General features: G+C 37.1%; 1 protein-coding gene across 9 annotated transcripts in view; it reads right to left on the bottom strand.

Annotated features, from left to right (window-relative positions):
• Positions 1–13016, bottom strand: part of NLGN1 (neuroligin 1) — an 824956-nt gene that overhangs the window by 651441 nt on the left and 160499 nt on the right. The window lies entirely within an intron of this gene.

Genomic DNA, 13016 nt, shown 5'->3' with positions numbered 1-13016 from the left:
AAATAAATCATTAGAACGAACGAGCTAAAATAGACAGAGCAATAACTAGACATTTTACAAGCTATAGAAATACATAAGCAGTGGCTAGAGTCAGGTAAGTTGAATGCTACCATAGGAAAATTATGGCTTGATGTGAGATGACAAGTGAAATAACTGATTATTAGATTATTGAGAAACTTGCCTGCTGACTTTATACATATTTAAGTGGAAGCAGGCCTTGTCAAAATACATGGTTTCAAAAGCATTTCGCAGTATACCATTTTTTTTAAATACTGAAGGTTATATGTGAAATTGCCCCTTTATTGATAGTCTTCAATCATGTCAAGGAACCACAGAATTAATCAGCACACATACTAAATATTAGAATTACATAGCAGAAAATATTTTGAAAATCATTGGTAGGGAATTAGTGGAATGTAAACAAACTATAAGAGTGGATATATACATATACGTATTTAAAAACAAACCAACAAGGAGGTAGTCCCCAATCCTATGCTATCTAGAAGAAAACAAAGCTAATGCTAGAACAGGAAAACGAATCCTAGTTCAACGGTGATCATTTAAGTACAACTACCTTCTAAGTTCAACCTCCTTGCTGTTTCTCAAAAGTCTGCATCAAGTCATTGGATATAGGTCCCTCACCTTAAATTAAGATTCAAAACTTTAAAAGATAAAATGGCTGTAGACAACATTCGAAAAAGAAACAGAAAGTGTCATCATTTTTTTTTTTTTGCAGACTAAATGTTTCTTTTTCCACCCTCCAGCTATAACGTTTTAGAAATCAGTATATTTGCAACATGAAAATTAATTTCTGCATCAAAGACAACATATTTTAAGTTACAAATTTCGTTTTCACTACCTGCTAGAGATCAAAGGAGCAATAAAAAATAGAATGCAGTAGTTTTACAAAATAATCATACCTAATCACAGCATCCTGCAATATTAACACTAATAGAACATCTAACACTGTTTACCCAGTTCAACTTAAAACACATCAGGATAAAATGTAACACTCAGGGCAATGCAATTCATGCTGTACTCTTACTTCAACTCCAAATTAGCACACAACTCGGCAAATTCATGTTTTCTTGCTCAAGAAATCTCTTAAAGTGCTTACTTTGAAAATACCAGTGTTGATTTATATTACAGATGGTTCTATCCTGTCATATTATGAGAAGATTCCTGAAGAAGTGCTGGTCTGGCAGTGGGGCTGCCCTGGCTCTGTGTTATTGGAAAGGAGATTGTACAAACTATATAGGGCAGCGGGAGATTTGGTTCAGGCCTGGTGTTCCCTTAGCTCTGAACAATCCATCACAGGAAGCAATAAGGAGATAAATGTCTTTCTTCAAGAATACTTCCATCTATGTTAATTCATAAACCTTTGCTGTGAAAGCTCATTAACATACAAAAGACAGGCTTAGACCCATCCCATTCCTGTGCCAGAACTCCAGCAAGCATTGAAGATTTAGCTACACAAACCCTTCTCTGTTAAGAGTAGACTACGCTTACTCTTGTGCAGAATCGTAGTGGGCCACATGATGGAGTCTTTCCCAGTCGCATTTAAGATTTAAAAAACACCATGTCAAATGGATAAAGAAGATGTGGTACATATACCCCATGGAACATTATTCATCCATCAGCAAGGATGAATACCCACCATTTGCATCAACATGGATGGGACTGGAGGGGATTATGCTAAGTGAAGTAAGTCAAACAGAGAAAGACAATTATCATACGGTTTCGCTTGTATGTGGAACATAATCAATAGCACGGAGGACCAGAGGGGAAATCCAAAGGGGGAGAAATCAGAGAGGGAGATAACCACAAAAGACTATGGACACTGAGAAAGAATCTGGGGGTTTCAGAGGGGAGGAGAATGGGGGAAGGGGGTAACAGGGTGATCGGTATTGAGGAGGGCACTTGCTGTGATGAGCACTGGGTGTTACACTTAACTAATGAATCACTGAACACTGCATCAAGGACGAATTATGTACTATATAGTGACTAACTGAACATAATAAAAAAATAAATTAAAAACAAACAAACAAACAAACAACAACAACAAAAAAGCACCATGTTGACACCCAAAATAGAGTACCTGTGGTGGCACTTTAAAAGTCTTCATCGCCATTTTTCATTCAGCCCAATCTCCATGCACAGTGATTTCCAAAAGTTCCCTTTTTATACACTTGGTATCTTATTAATAATAAAAAGTACTTGTTTCAAACTGAGGGTGACCCGGGGGAGGCGGGTAGGGAGAGGGTGGTGGGGTTATGGACACTGGGGAGGGTATGTGATATGGTGAATGCTGTGAGGTGTGCAAACCTGGCGATTCACAGACCTGTACACTTGCAGCTAATAATACATTATATGTTTATAAAAAAAAATTTTTTTTAAGTACTTGTTTCATTATTAATGAAATAATGCTTTTTGTACTCACAAATCCCTAACCATGTTAAAAAGAAAGCAGTTCCTGTTTCCCACTGATGTGATACTTTTATACAAGTTGTGAAAGATTAGAATTCTGCATGCCATGGTGAATTTTCAAATTCCAATAATGTTTCACTTCTGGGCTTCACAAAAACATCCCATTTTACATGGGCTTACCTGTATGGAGAATTACAGTACTGCCCCAAAGATTTCTCAGAATTTTTTTTATAATAATAACAGTTGTCCAAGTCTAATGTAAAAATATGGGTTGCTTAAATTAATGAAATTTTAAACATATATGTAAATAAGTCTATTATAAGTCTTCATACATATATGTGTGTGTATCTAAATATAAAGTCTTTCAAATAAATTTGTTGGCAGGCTTATTTCCTATTTATTGGTGCTTTCTTACTCTATGCCAAACCCTTTGCTTTTATGCATTTACATCTCATTTACAATAACCCTATAACATGGGTTAAATAGTTATCCCCGTTTTACTCAGAGGAACTGAGACTTAAAGAGGTTAAACACCCGGCCCAAGGTCTCTCAGCGAATCAATAACAGATCCAGGAGCCCACTGGCATCTGATTTAAAAGCTGTCCTCTTGATCACTGCACCTGATAACAGTCTCTCACTTCACAATTAACACTTTTAAAAAATTGATCCTAGTGCACTTAAAATTGAATTGTAAAAGTGTTTCATGTTCCTTTGAAAGGACAGAGTCTAGGTAAATACTCTGACAATTTCACAGAAACAGAAATTTAAACGGATTACCCTGTTCTTATTGGAAGTATAGATTTAATTTTGTTACTTTTTTTACTTGACATTTTGAACTTATATATATTTTATATCAAATGCAATGACTGGTTGTCCATATGTGTTTACACAGGATTATGCTAAAATAATAATGGGTGACAAAAAATTCCAACTTCATGATAGCCTAAATGTCCACTAACTCATACTGATAAATGAATTATGATGTATACACAAATCAGAACTCTATACATCAGTGGAAATAAAGGACCCAGACCCAAATATGTCAACTTAGATAAATCTCAAAAGTTTTAAAGAAAGCATGTTGCAGATCAAAGACAGTAAAATGTTATTTAAATAAAGCATAAAATATGCAAAACAAAGCTGTATATTATCACAGATCTCATAAATATGTAGTAACAGAATATTTGTCATCCCTGGGTAAGGAAGAAAGTGTATGAAATACTCCAGCAGTTAATTAACTAATGGCATTAATTAATTAATTGGTAATTAATTGGCACTAAGATTGATAACCTGTGGTGAGGCCTTAAAAGAACACAATTAATTAACTACAGCAAGTTTTATAAATCTAAGATTTGACAGTGTTAGATGACACATACACACCCCTACACCTTTGTTATGCAATTCTGTTTTTCCATGTGTTTGAAATATTTTATAATAAATACATGAAAATAACACAATCAGAAAGCCTAATTCAGCAGGCCAGACAAGTAGATGAGTCTAATAAATCATACAAGACTAGCTCCATCGAACACTGCAGTTAGTACAGATGCTACTTCAAAAATTTCTTTTTTTACTTTTTTTACTTCTTTTACTTTTACTTTTTACTCTTTTACTTTACCACTGAGAAAAATAAAATACAAAATAAATAATATTTTTAAAGGCATATAGATGGTAGTATTTCACTTGCATGAATTCATCATAATAGCTGGAACTAGTTTTGTTCCTGAGTAACCCAGATCAAAGAGATGATGCTAAGAGAGTAGAAAGAACTTTCTGGAACATTAGATAATCACAGTGGGTGACACAGTCATCCAGTTTTCTATTCACTCAACAAACATTTAATAGGTATCTACAACATATAAGCTATTGTGCTAAATATTATGAGAGTACAATTGAGTTTTTGCTCCTAAGTAGTTACAATATTTTAAAGGAATAAGCCACATTAAAAAAAAAAAAGTCTCTAATGCAAGCTGGAAAGTGACATGTGTTCAACAAATGGTTGCTGAATGGGGAGGTGGGAACCAACAGGAAAGTTCCGACTTACAACTTTACATAGTCTATTACATGTCTTTTTATAAAATTATTACCTATTTATTTTCTACCTTGCTTATTTTAGTTTTTTATTTGTTTTATTGTTGAACCCAGCAACCCCAACCCCCACTACTGAATTTCTTATTCAAGGGCAAGGATTTCGTGTTTGTTGTTTTAAAATAATGCTTCACAGCCATCATAAAATCTATTTGACAATCCTTATATAGATGCAGGCAAACCGCAGCTGACGCTGATGTACCACCAGCATAAGGTGGAGCTTGCCCAGGGCTATACAGCTGATTGTTATTATTTACCATAGCTATGTTCTATAAAGTCATTGCAAACACCAAATTAGGGAACATGGATCCATTGCTCCTAGGGAAATAGCTATAAATTATTCACATGGTTATAAATTATAATCTCAGTTACAAATTAAATAGTTATAAATTATTCACACAGTTGTAAATTATAATCTCAAACCCTAAAAACAATTCATTGTAGTAGACTCAATTCTCTTTACTTTACAAAAGAGAAAACAAGTTTCAAAAGTTTGACTGACTTGTCTGAGGCCACCCCACTAACTGATGACAGATTTGGGATTCAGAGCCCCTCCAACTGGCCCCCGAGCTGGACCTTCTTGCACTACACGGCATTCCCCCTACCATTTCTATTCTCTGTTCATGTCTATATGAGAGCTGAAACAAGGAGGCAGAATATCTCCCTGGATAGCCTCAGCTGGAAACGTGCTCGTAGGGCAACCCAGAGTTTTTGCTGCTCTGCTCATATCTGTGAATGCAAAAGCAGTATGAGTACTAACTTTGGGGTTACAAATAAATTTTAGTGAATAAATGAATCTGAAAATACAGACCTAGGAATAATGAAGATGGTCTGTATTAAATAAAAGTAAATAATATTCTATACCTATGGATCTAAGAGTCATTTTGAGGTCAGAATATATCATCAGCCTGCCACCAGCACTCAGTAATAATCATTGGTTTTAGGAATTGATTTTCTAATAATAATTTAATAATTATTGCATTTAATAATAACTGGTTTCAGTGCAGTCTTCTCAATGGCCAAGGCCACCCATGTAGCTGGAATATGCTTATGTGACTAGTTCACTATAAGAGAATCTGACCACCAGCAGATTTGGGATTCCTTTACCAAGATGTTTCACATAAACAGTGGAGATGTTTAGACCTTGGAGACAAGGAGTATCCTGTGTGACCTAGCAGTGGGCAAACAAAGAAGCCTGAGTCTGAGGCGTCCAAACCCCACTGGATGCATATCCTTCTCCTGTTGTTGTTCTCTTGTACTATTTGCCTGAAACAAAGCTGTCCAAGGAATATAAACTATTTGAGTCCCATGAGTCCTTTCAGTAACTGAACACTTAAAGTAACTAATGTGTAATTAATTCACATAGTAAGTACTTAAAAATAGAACAAATAAACAAATGAGTGCAATCACACAAAATATGACTAGACATTAAACAGGCCTACCTCTAGTTAGTAGATTAGGAAAGAGATTTGAACAAACATCAGTAGTCATGGAAGAGATCCTAGGCAGAGGGCACATTCTAGAAACATTCTAGAAACATAGAAAGTATATGTAGTGGATATTGTAGTGCTCAATTTCCATGAGAATGGCTCACATTCCCATGACTGGTCCACACCAGTGGAAGGCTGGCCTTATTGCCTAATGCAGACCAGGGGCCACCATGGCCCTGAAGCTCCTTAGGGAAAGGGGCAGAGGGAGGAGCTGACTGTGATTCCCTCACTCCCTCCCAGGTGTTTTTCCCAGTGACATGCTCCAATAAATTTCCCACAGGTAAACCTCCATCTCAGAGTCTTTATGTTTTATTTTGTTTTGTTTTGTTTTATGTTTCCCCTGGAAAACCTGGCCTACCACAGCAAGAAAAGAAGTAGTAATGCTTGAGGAGGGCATGGTTTAGTTTGGCCAGCACACAGAGTAAATGAGGTTCAGCCTTGAATGAGACGAGAAAGGCAGGTTATGGCCAAATCAAGCAAGCCCTTTATTAAAAGGCTAAAGAGTTTGGATTTTATTCACAGGATGATAAGAAGCCATTAAATATTTCTAGCAGAGGAAGAATATTATCAAATTTATTCACAAGAAAATTAATCTGGCAGGGTTGTGGAGCAGGGATCTCCAAAGCCCTGTGCTCATACCCTACCACAAGATGACCAGATGAGAGAAGGAAAGTAAAGCACTGATCTATGTATCATAATTTTTTTTACGTAAAGCTGAAGAGAAAGAAATGAAGCTGTGCTAATATGAATATATGGTTTAAATACCAATGTCTCCACATGACGGTGTGATATGTACAGCCCTTGAGATGTTCTTGGGAAGTCCCACAGCCCTTTAACATGGTGGGTTTGCCAGCAGAGATGATTTTGTTGTTATTGTTTCTTTCCAACATAGAGTGATATATTAGAGTTAACTTGACTGGTAGCATCACTGGATAAGTAGACTCACACATTTTTCGTCATCCTGTAATTAAAGTAACCCTCACAAAAAGGAGAACTGAATTAAATTTTTCTCACAAGATAAATATATGTAAAAGTAAATACTAGTAATACAAGCATAAGAACAAGAAACAAGCAGATACAAAACTTCTAATACAAGCTCTTCAGCTACAGGGCAAGACTCAAAACTATGGCTATCTAATCATTTACAATAACAACAAAAATTTTCGAAACATCAAGAAACTAACTTGAAAAACAGAGTTACATCCAGTTCATTAGCTGTGAACTGTGTTCTTGGAATCTCTACGTCTTAAAATATTAATGAATGATGGAATGAAGGCATCAAGATTTAAAAGATACTAAAAATACTGATTTTATCTTTTTCATCTTTTAATGTCTATTTCTGTGTGTGATTTGCAATCTGATGATAGAGATATTTATGTAGGAGTTGCATGTACATATTTTATACTTTTTTGATTTGGTTATCATAAACATGGGATGGTATAATCACAAAAATGTGGGGACTGCTACCTCACTTTAATTAGTGAATTAAATGGTGAGAAAGAAACCACAAACAATTTTGTTGTCATGTTCGATTTAAAATATAGGTGAATACACCAAACTGATTAACATTATAATCAACTATTCACTCAGCCCTGTCAAACTACATTACATGTCTCACGTCATTTAGTCCTCACCACCAATTTATAAGCCGTGTCCTGTTATTTGAGAAGAGGAAAATGAGGACTCAGGTGTTTAGATAACTTTCTAAAGCCCACAAAGATAGGAAAAGGGAGACCCTAGAAACAAGCTTAGTCCTGCCTAACTCCAAAGAACATTCCTGAACTTTTATGATACATGACATTTTGCTTTGCTCCCCAATGAGACCAACTCAAGCCATATGCTCATTTTGAACATTTGAGGAAAGTGAAACACACAGGACACTAACAGGAAGAAAATAAAAAGGTTGTTGATCATCTTGCTGGGGTTAATTAATAAGCACAATTCAGAGCATCTCCAAACCCTGTGGTATTGAGACTTCCTCTAGCAACATTCCATAATATAGGCCAAAGAGTAGATGAAATAAGTTAGGACTGGGGATAAGCAAGTCAAGAATGTTAGAATTTCAAGGAGCAAAGGTTATGAGAAATGTCAATTCTAGTGTTGAATAGATAAATTGTATTGAGGTAGAAAGGTAAGCAGTACCAGAAGGGTACAAGGAGAAAAAGTGAGAAATAGAACCAAGGGTTATGAAAGGTCTACTCTGAGATAGGAATATCAAAGTTCAAGACTTTGATCATGTAGAGAGGTTCAAGAGATTCCGTGGCCCATGCTATGCCATACCAACAAGTAGCTACTGAGAATGAATGTGGTGACAAGTATATTCTGCCAAGACCACCATTAATTAATAACTTGATTATAGCTAACTCCAGTTGAGCATAGATTGAGGCCAGTGAGCTAACTGCATCATCTCATTTAAGTGTCTCTAAACACCACAAAGTAGAGATCATTACCATCTCCTTGTAACAGATAATTAAATGGAAGATCAGAAACACAAAGCCACTGAAACATTTTTCAATAAAACAAGATCACAGTTTTATGAATGCAGTGAGTTCTCACAGATTGAAGGAGATAAGGCTGAAGAATTAATAGACTAAAGATAAACCCTTCCCCCTTCTCAGTTTTTTCTCCAGAGCCGCCTTTTTAGAGAAAGGGTAAGTAGGCTTCAATAGTTTCCCAGAGTCACATCCCAATCTCCCCACCATGTGAAGAAAACGTAAGCAGTTGTATTTGTTTTCTTTCTCCTTAAGCTACTTCCACTCTAAATGAACCTCTACAATGATGTAAGAAAATAAGAGAGAATAGATTGCTAAGGAGAAAAGGCAAACTAAAATTTGACAGTAATAAAAGAAAAAAAATTTTACCAACAAAATATTTCAAAGATCAGCAGGAAAAAAACCATGAGTTTGTTGCCAAGGTTACACCCAGTAGCAGACTATCTTGGTGAAAAAACAAGACTAATGGAAGGCAGCACATAGCACTGGGAGCAGTAGCAGTGAACTGAGCCCAACTTGTTCACCAAGACCTTCCTTCCTAGGAAGTGCTCACTTGGGCAGCGTTTGCCTAGAGGAACCCTCACTAGCATCCCCCAAAGCCTGGCTCGAATATCAGTACTTCCTTCTCAGATCCTTCCAGCCACAAAAATAATTCCTTTCCTCAACTCTCAAAGCCCCTGTTACCTTTCTTGTAACTGAATCTGCAGTAGTTTCTATCACAGTAATTTATAAGCATAGCCTCCTTCATTCTCTTACATTGTTTAGTGGCAGCCATTGGCAAGGCCCACATAAACAAAATAGGCATAGCGCGGACTCTCACGGAGACTAAATTTCAATGGGGAAGACCCACTTGATGTAAATCAGTCATACAGATAACTATTTAGTCATAAATGCTTTGCCAAAAAGGGTAATGCATGGTGCTCTGAGGTAAGATTTTTTTTTTAAGATTTATTCATTTATTTGAGAGGAAGAGTGTGGAAGTGCAGCAGAGGGAGAGGGAAGGAAAAGAATTGAGAGCATAGACACAAAGCATAGAGCTCTGAGTATAGAGCCAGACACAGGGCTGGATCCCATGACCCTGAGATCATGACCCAAGTCAAAACTAAGAGTCAGATGCTTAACTGACTGAAACACACAGGTACTCCTCTGAGGGGAGATTTAATGGGTCTGGACTAAAGTGGGTATCTTCCTGAAAAAGAGATGGGTAAACTGGGTTCTGAAGGATGAGTAGGAGATAGCAGGGAAGACCAGGGCACAGACAGCGGCAAGATAAAGCCCAAATGCTGTGAAGCCTGGGGCTTTTCAAGACAAAGAGATAAAAGCAGCTCGAAGGCAAGGTAGAGCATCAGGCTGGATAAGGGCTGAAAATTCAAGAATTTCTAGGCTATTTTAAGAATGTAAGATCTACTCCCAAGCAGGATGAGAAGAATTATAATCATATAATTAGGTTGGCCTTAGTCTTTGAGAATAACCCATTCATTTGTTATATTATTTTTCATCAATTAACCCTACCCTCAGATTTTATCCATCGGTGATGTCTGACCCTGTGAAGGCTTTACTTTAATTGGAGTTACAGCAAGAGAGGGTAAAACAGAGAGAAAGAAACAAATTAGAATACAATAAAAATTCCTTATTATGCAGGGGTGTACATGGATGGCCATATAGACAGTTACTAATTCCATCACTGTTTGGCAAAAAAAAAAAAAAGGGAATTCTGAGATGTCATAGCTCTTCTGACAAGACAAAGAAAAAAAGATCAGGGGCGCCTGGGTGGCTCAGTGGGTTAAGCCTCTGCCTTCAGCTCAGGTCATGATCTCAGGGTTTTGGGATCAAGTCCCGCATTGGGCTCTCTGATCAGCAGGGAGCCTGCTTCCTCCTCTCTCTCTCTCTCTCTCTCTGCTTGCCTCTCTGCCTACTTGTGATCTCTCTCTGTCAAATAAATAAAATCTTAAAAAAAAAAAAAGAAAAAGAAAAAGAGATCAAAGTGACAGCATTTTCTCTGCATTCACATCTGAACATTTCTGCTATGGCCATCATTACAACTAATGGCTGAGTATTGGAGAGTTTCCTGTTTTGTGGGGGGGTGGCTGAAATAAACCATCTAACATTTAACTGTATAAAATAAGTTTTACTCTGCATTTGCTCTCAGAATCTCCATATATTAATTGTTAAATCTAAAATCTAACTTCATAGTCTTGACTTTCAAATAAATAAGGTGAAGGGGATGAGAGGGACAGAAATTCATAAGTTCATAAGACAGGATGTTAAAAAAAAAGAGGTATGGGCAACGGTTTTAATGTATATGTAAAATACTGCAGGACATATTTTTAAAACCAATTGGCGACCCTTTGATCACCCAGAAGAAAATGAATAATCACTCAAGAACTCAGGAGAGACAGCAAGGTAGGGCTGATTATTTCCCTTGATATTAATTGATGCTTTTGTCTAAAAGGGGCCACTCTTGAGTCACAAGCCATTGCTTCCAGAAGCAACTTAATTATGGCCGCCACTATCTTTACAGAGAAGACAGGACAACCTAAGAGCAGCACTACATTCTCAATTCACTATTTAAGCTTATTTTCATTTCTAGTGAGTTGCTGTGCCTGGGAAGAGTGGAGAATTGCCATTCCTGGTGCCCTGCTTAATTAAAGTCCTCTTTTAAAAATCCCTTGTTGCCAGAGAATAGCTACAACCTTGGCAGAGGCAGCACTAAGTTTCTCAGTATGGCCTTGTGCCAGGGTGTGTCAATCTTGACCCCTTGGAGGATGATTAGCAGAGAGAGGGTAGTTAAACCTTTGTGCCCATTCAGCCCCAGGCTTCTGCTGGAATTGGCAAACACTATAGTGACTATTGTTTAAGGAGTAACTGTCTACTAGGAACTGGACTAAGACCACCAACTCCTTTCACATAAAGCCCCAAACAATGATAATGGCTTCCTGTCACTCCTGACCTGGCTTAGAGCTCAACCAGTACCCCAAAGGGTAAAGAATACTACACTTGCAATATTCTTCAGACATCCACATCTTTTATTTTCCCTTCATGTTGGGGTTAATGTAGAACATGAAATAAGCCATAATAATTGGCTTGCTAAAACGTAACACAGAGGCCCCTGGGGGTGAAGGAAGGAAGGTTTCAGAAGGGTGTGGGCCTTTGGAATGCCCAAGTCTGGTAACCCCTCTGCCATTGGAATGCCCTGGGGAGCTGACTTCACAGCAGAGCTTTCTTAGCTCAAACAGCCACCCTGTGACCTAAGAGATGTATGCCTTGTCCCTTAGACTATATTTAGTAGAACATGCAGATTAGCATATTTTATCTTTCCCCTAAACAGACCCTCCCAGTTTCAGTAAGACTCCTTATCACAAATCATGTGCATGAGAAACAGTGATAAGAATATGTGATTATCCTCAAGGTAAAAGTGGGAGCAAAGAGCAAAGGGTCTTCGGCTCTAAGCGTTGACCCCCTTCCTTCTCCTCTCTTCCACAGCAAAGTTTGGAGTGATCTTTCATCCTTCTGTACAGGGATTGCTGGCCATTCCCAGCACCCTCATATTACACTTCTATTACTACTAATAATAATAAAATTCAAAACAATGCTCTAGTTACAGGGCATTAATGTAACAGAACATCAATGAATAAATATTCATAAGAATTTAACATATACATGGAATATAAGTTGCTAACTGAGTTTACCATTTAAATAAAATTGAGTAGGGAGTATGGGATTATAAAATGTTAAAAAAATGAAAAAAGTGTTTGAATAATGACCAAAACAGCAAACTTATTGTAGTTTAGATCTTACTGTCTATGTTCTAAGTGTTTGTAAGTGTTTGACTAATTTTTACTTTTACTCCCTCCAAAGTTCCTTGGCAATCATATTTTCTTCACGGCAGAAAATAACTCTACTGCACGTTTTAGTAAATTCTAACCAGAAATAATCCTATTGCACTTGTAAGTCTTAATAAAATAATTTATCAAAATTTAAAAAAGGAAGAATGAAAATCACTACAAAGTTTCAATTATTATTTGTCTTTGATTAAAATTCAATATTTTAAATAAATTCCTTTCTACCTTTGGAATTTTGCATATAACTCGAAAATACCTGTCAATTCAAATAATAACTGATTGATGTTAAGAAAAAAAAGGCAAAAATGAAGAGACCGCATATTAAGCAGGAGGTCACATAGTTAGTTGTTAATGTCCAAGGCTAGAACCTGTCTCTTTACTCACTTAGTAAATATTTATTGGTCACCAGTAATGTGCAGCTTTGACAGAGAGAGAGAGAGAGAGAGCACAAGCAGCCAGAGTGGCAGGCAGAGGGAGAGACAGAAGCAGGCTCCCCACTGAGCAAAGAGCCCAATGCCGATGAATGCTGGGCTCTATCCAAGGACTCTGAGATCATGAGTGGAGCTGAAGGCAGCCGCTTAACCAAATGAGCCATCCAGGCATCCAGCCAGGTACAGTTTGGAAACACAAGATAAAAACGCTTGCCATCATAGACTACTACTACTGTGTTATTTCAC

This window comes from Lontra canadensis, unplaced genomic scaffold (assembly GCF_010015895.1).
Source record: "Lontra canadensis isolate GAN:19392208 unplaced genomic scaffold, GSC_riverotter_1.0 scaffold129, whole genome shotgun sequence".
In the NCBI taxonomy this organism is placed as follows: Eukaryota; Metazoa; Chordata; class Mammalia; order Carnivora; family Mustelidae; genus Lontra; species Lontra canadensis.
Note: the sequence above shows the minus strand (reverse complement) of the source record. Positions and strands in the feature narration are given on the sequence as shown.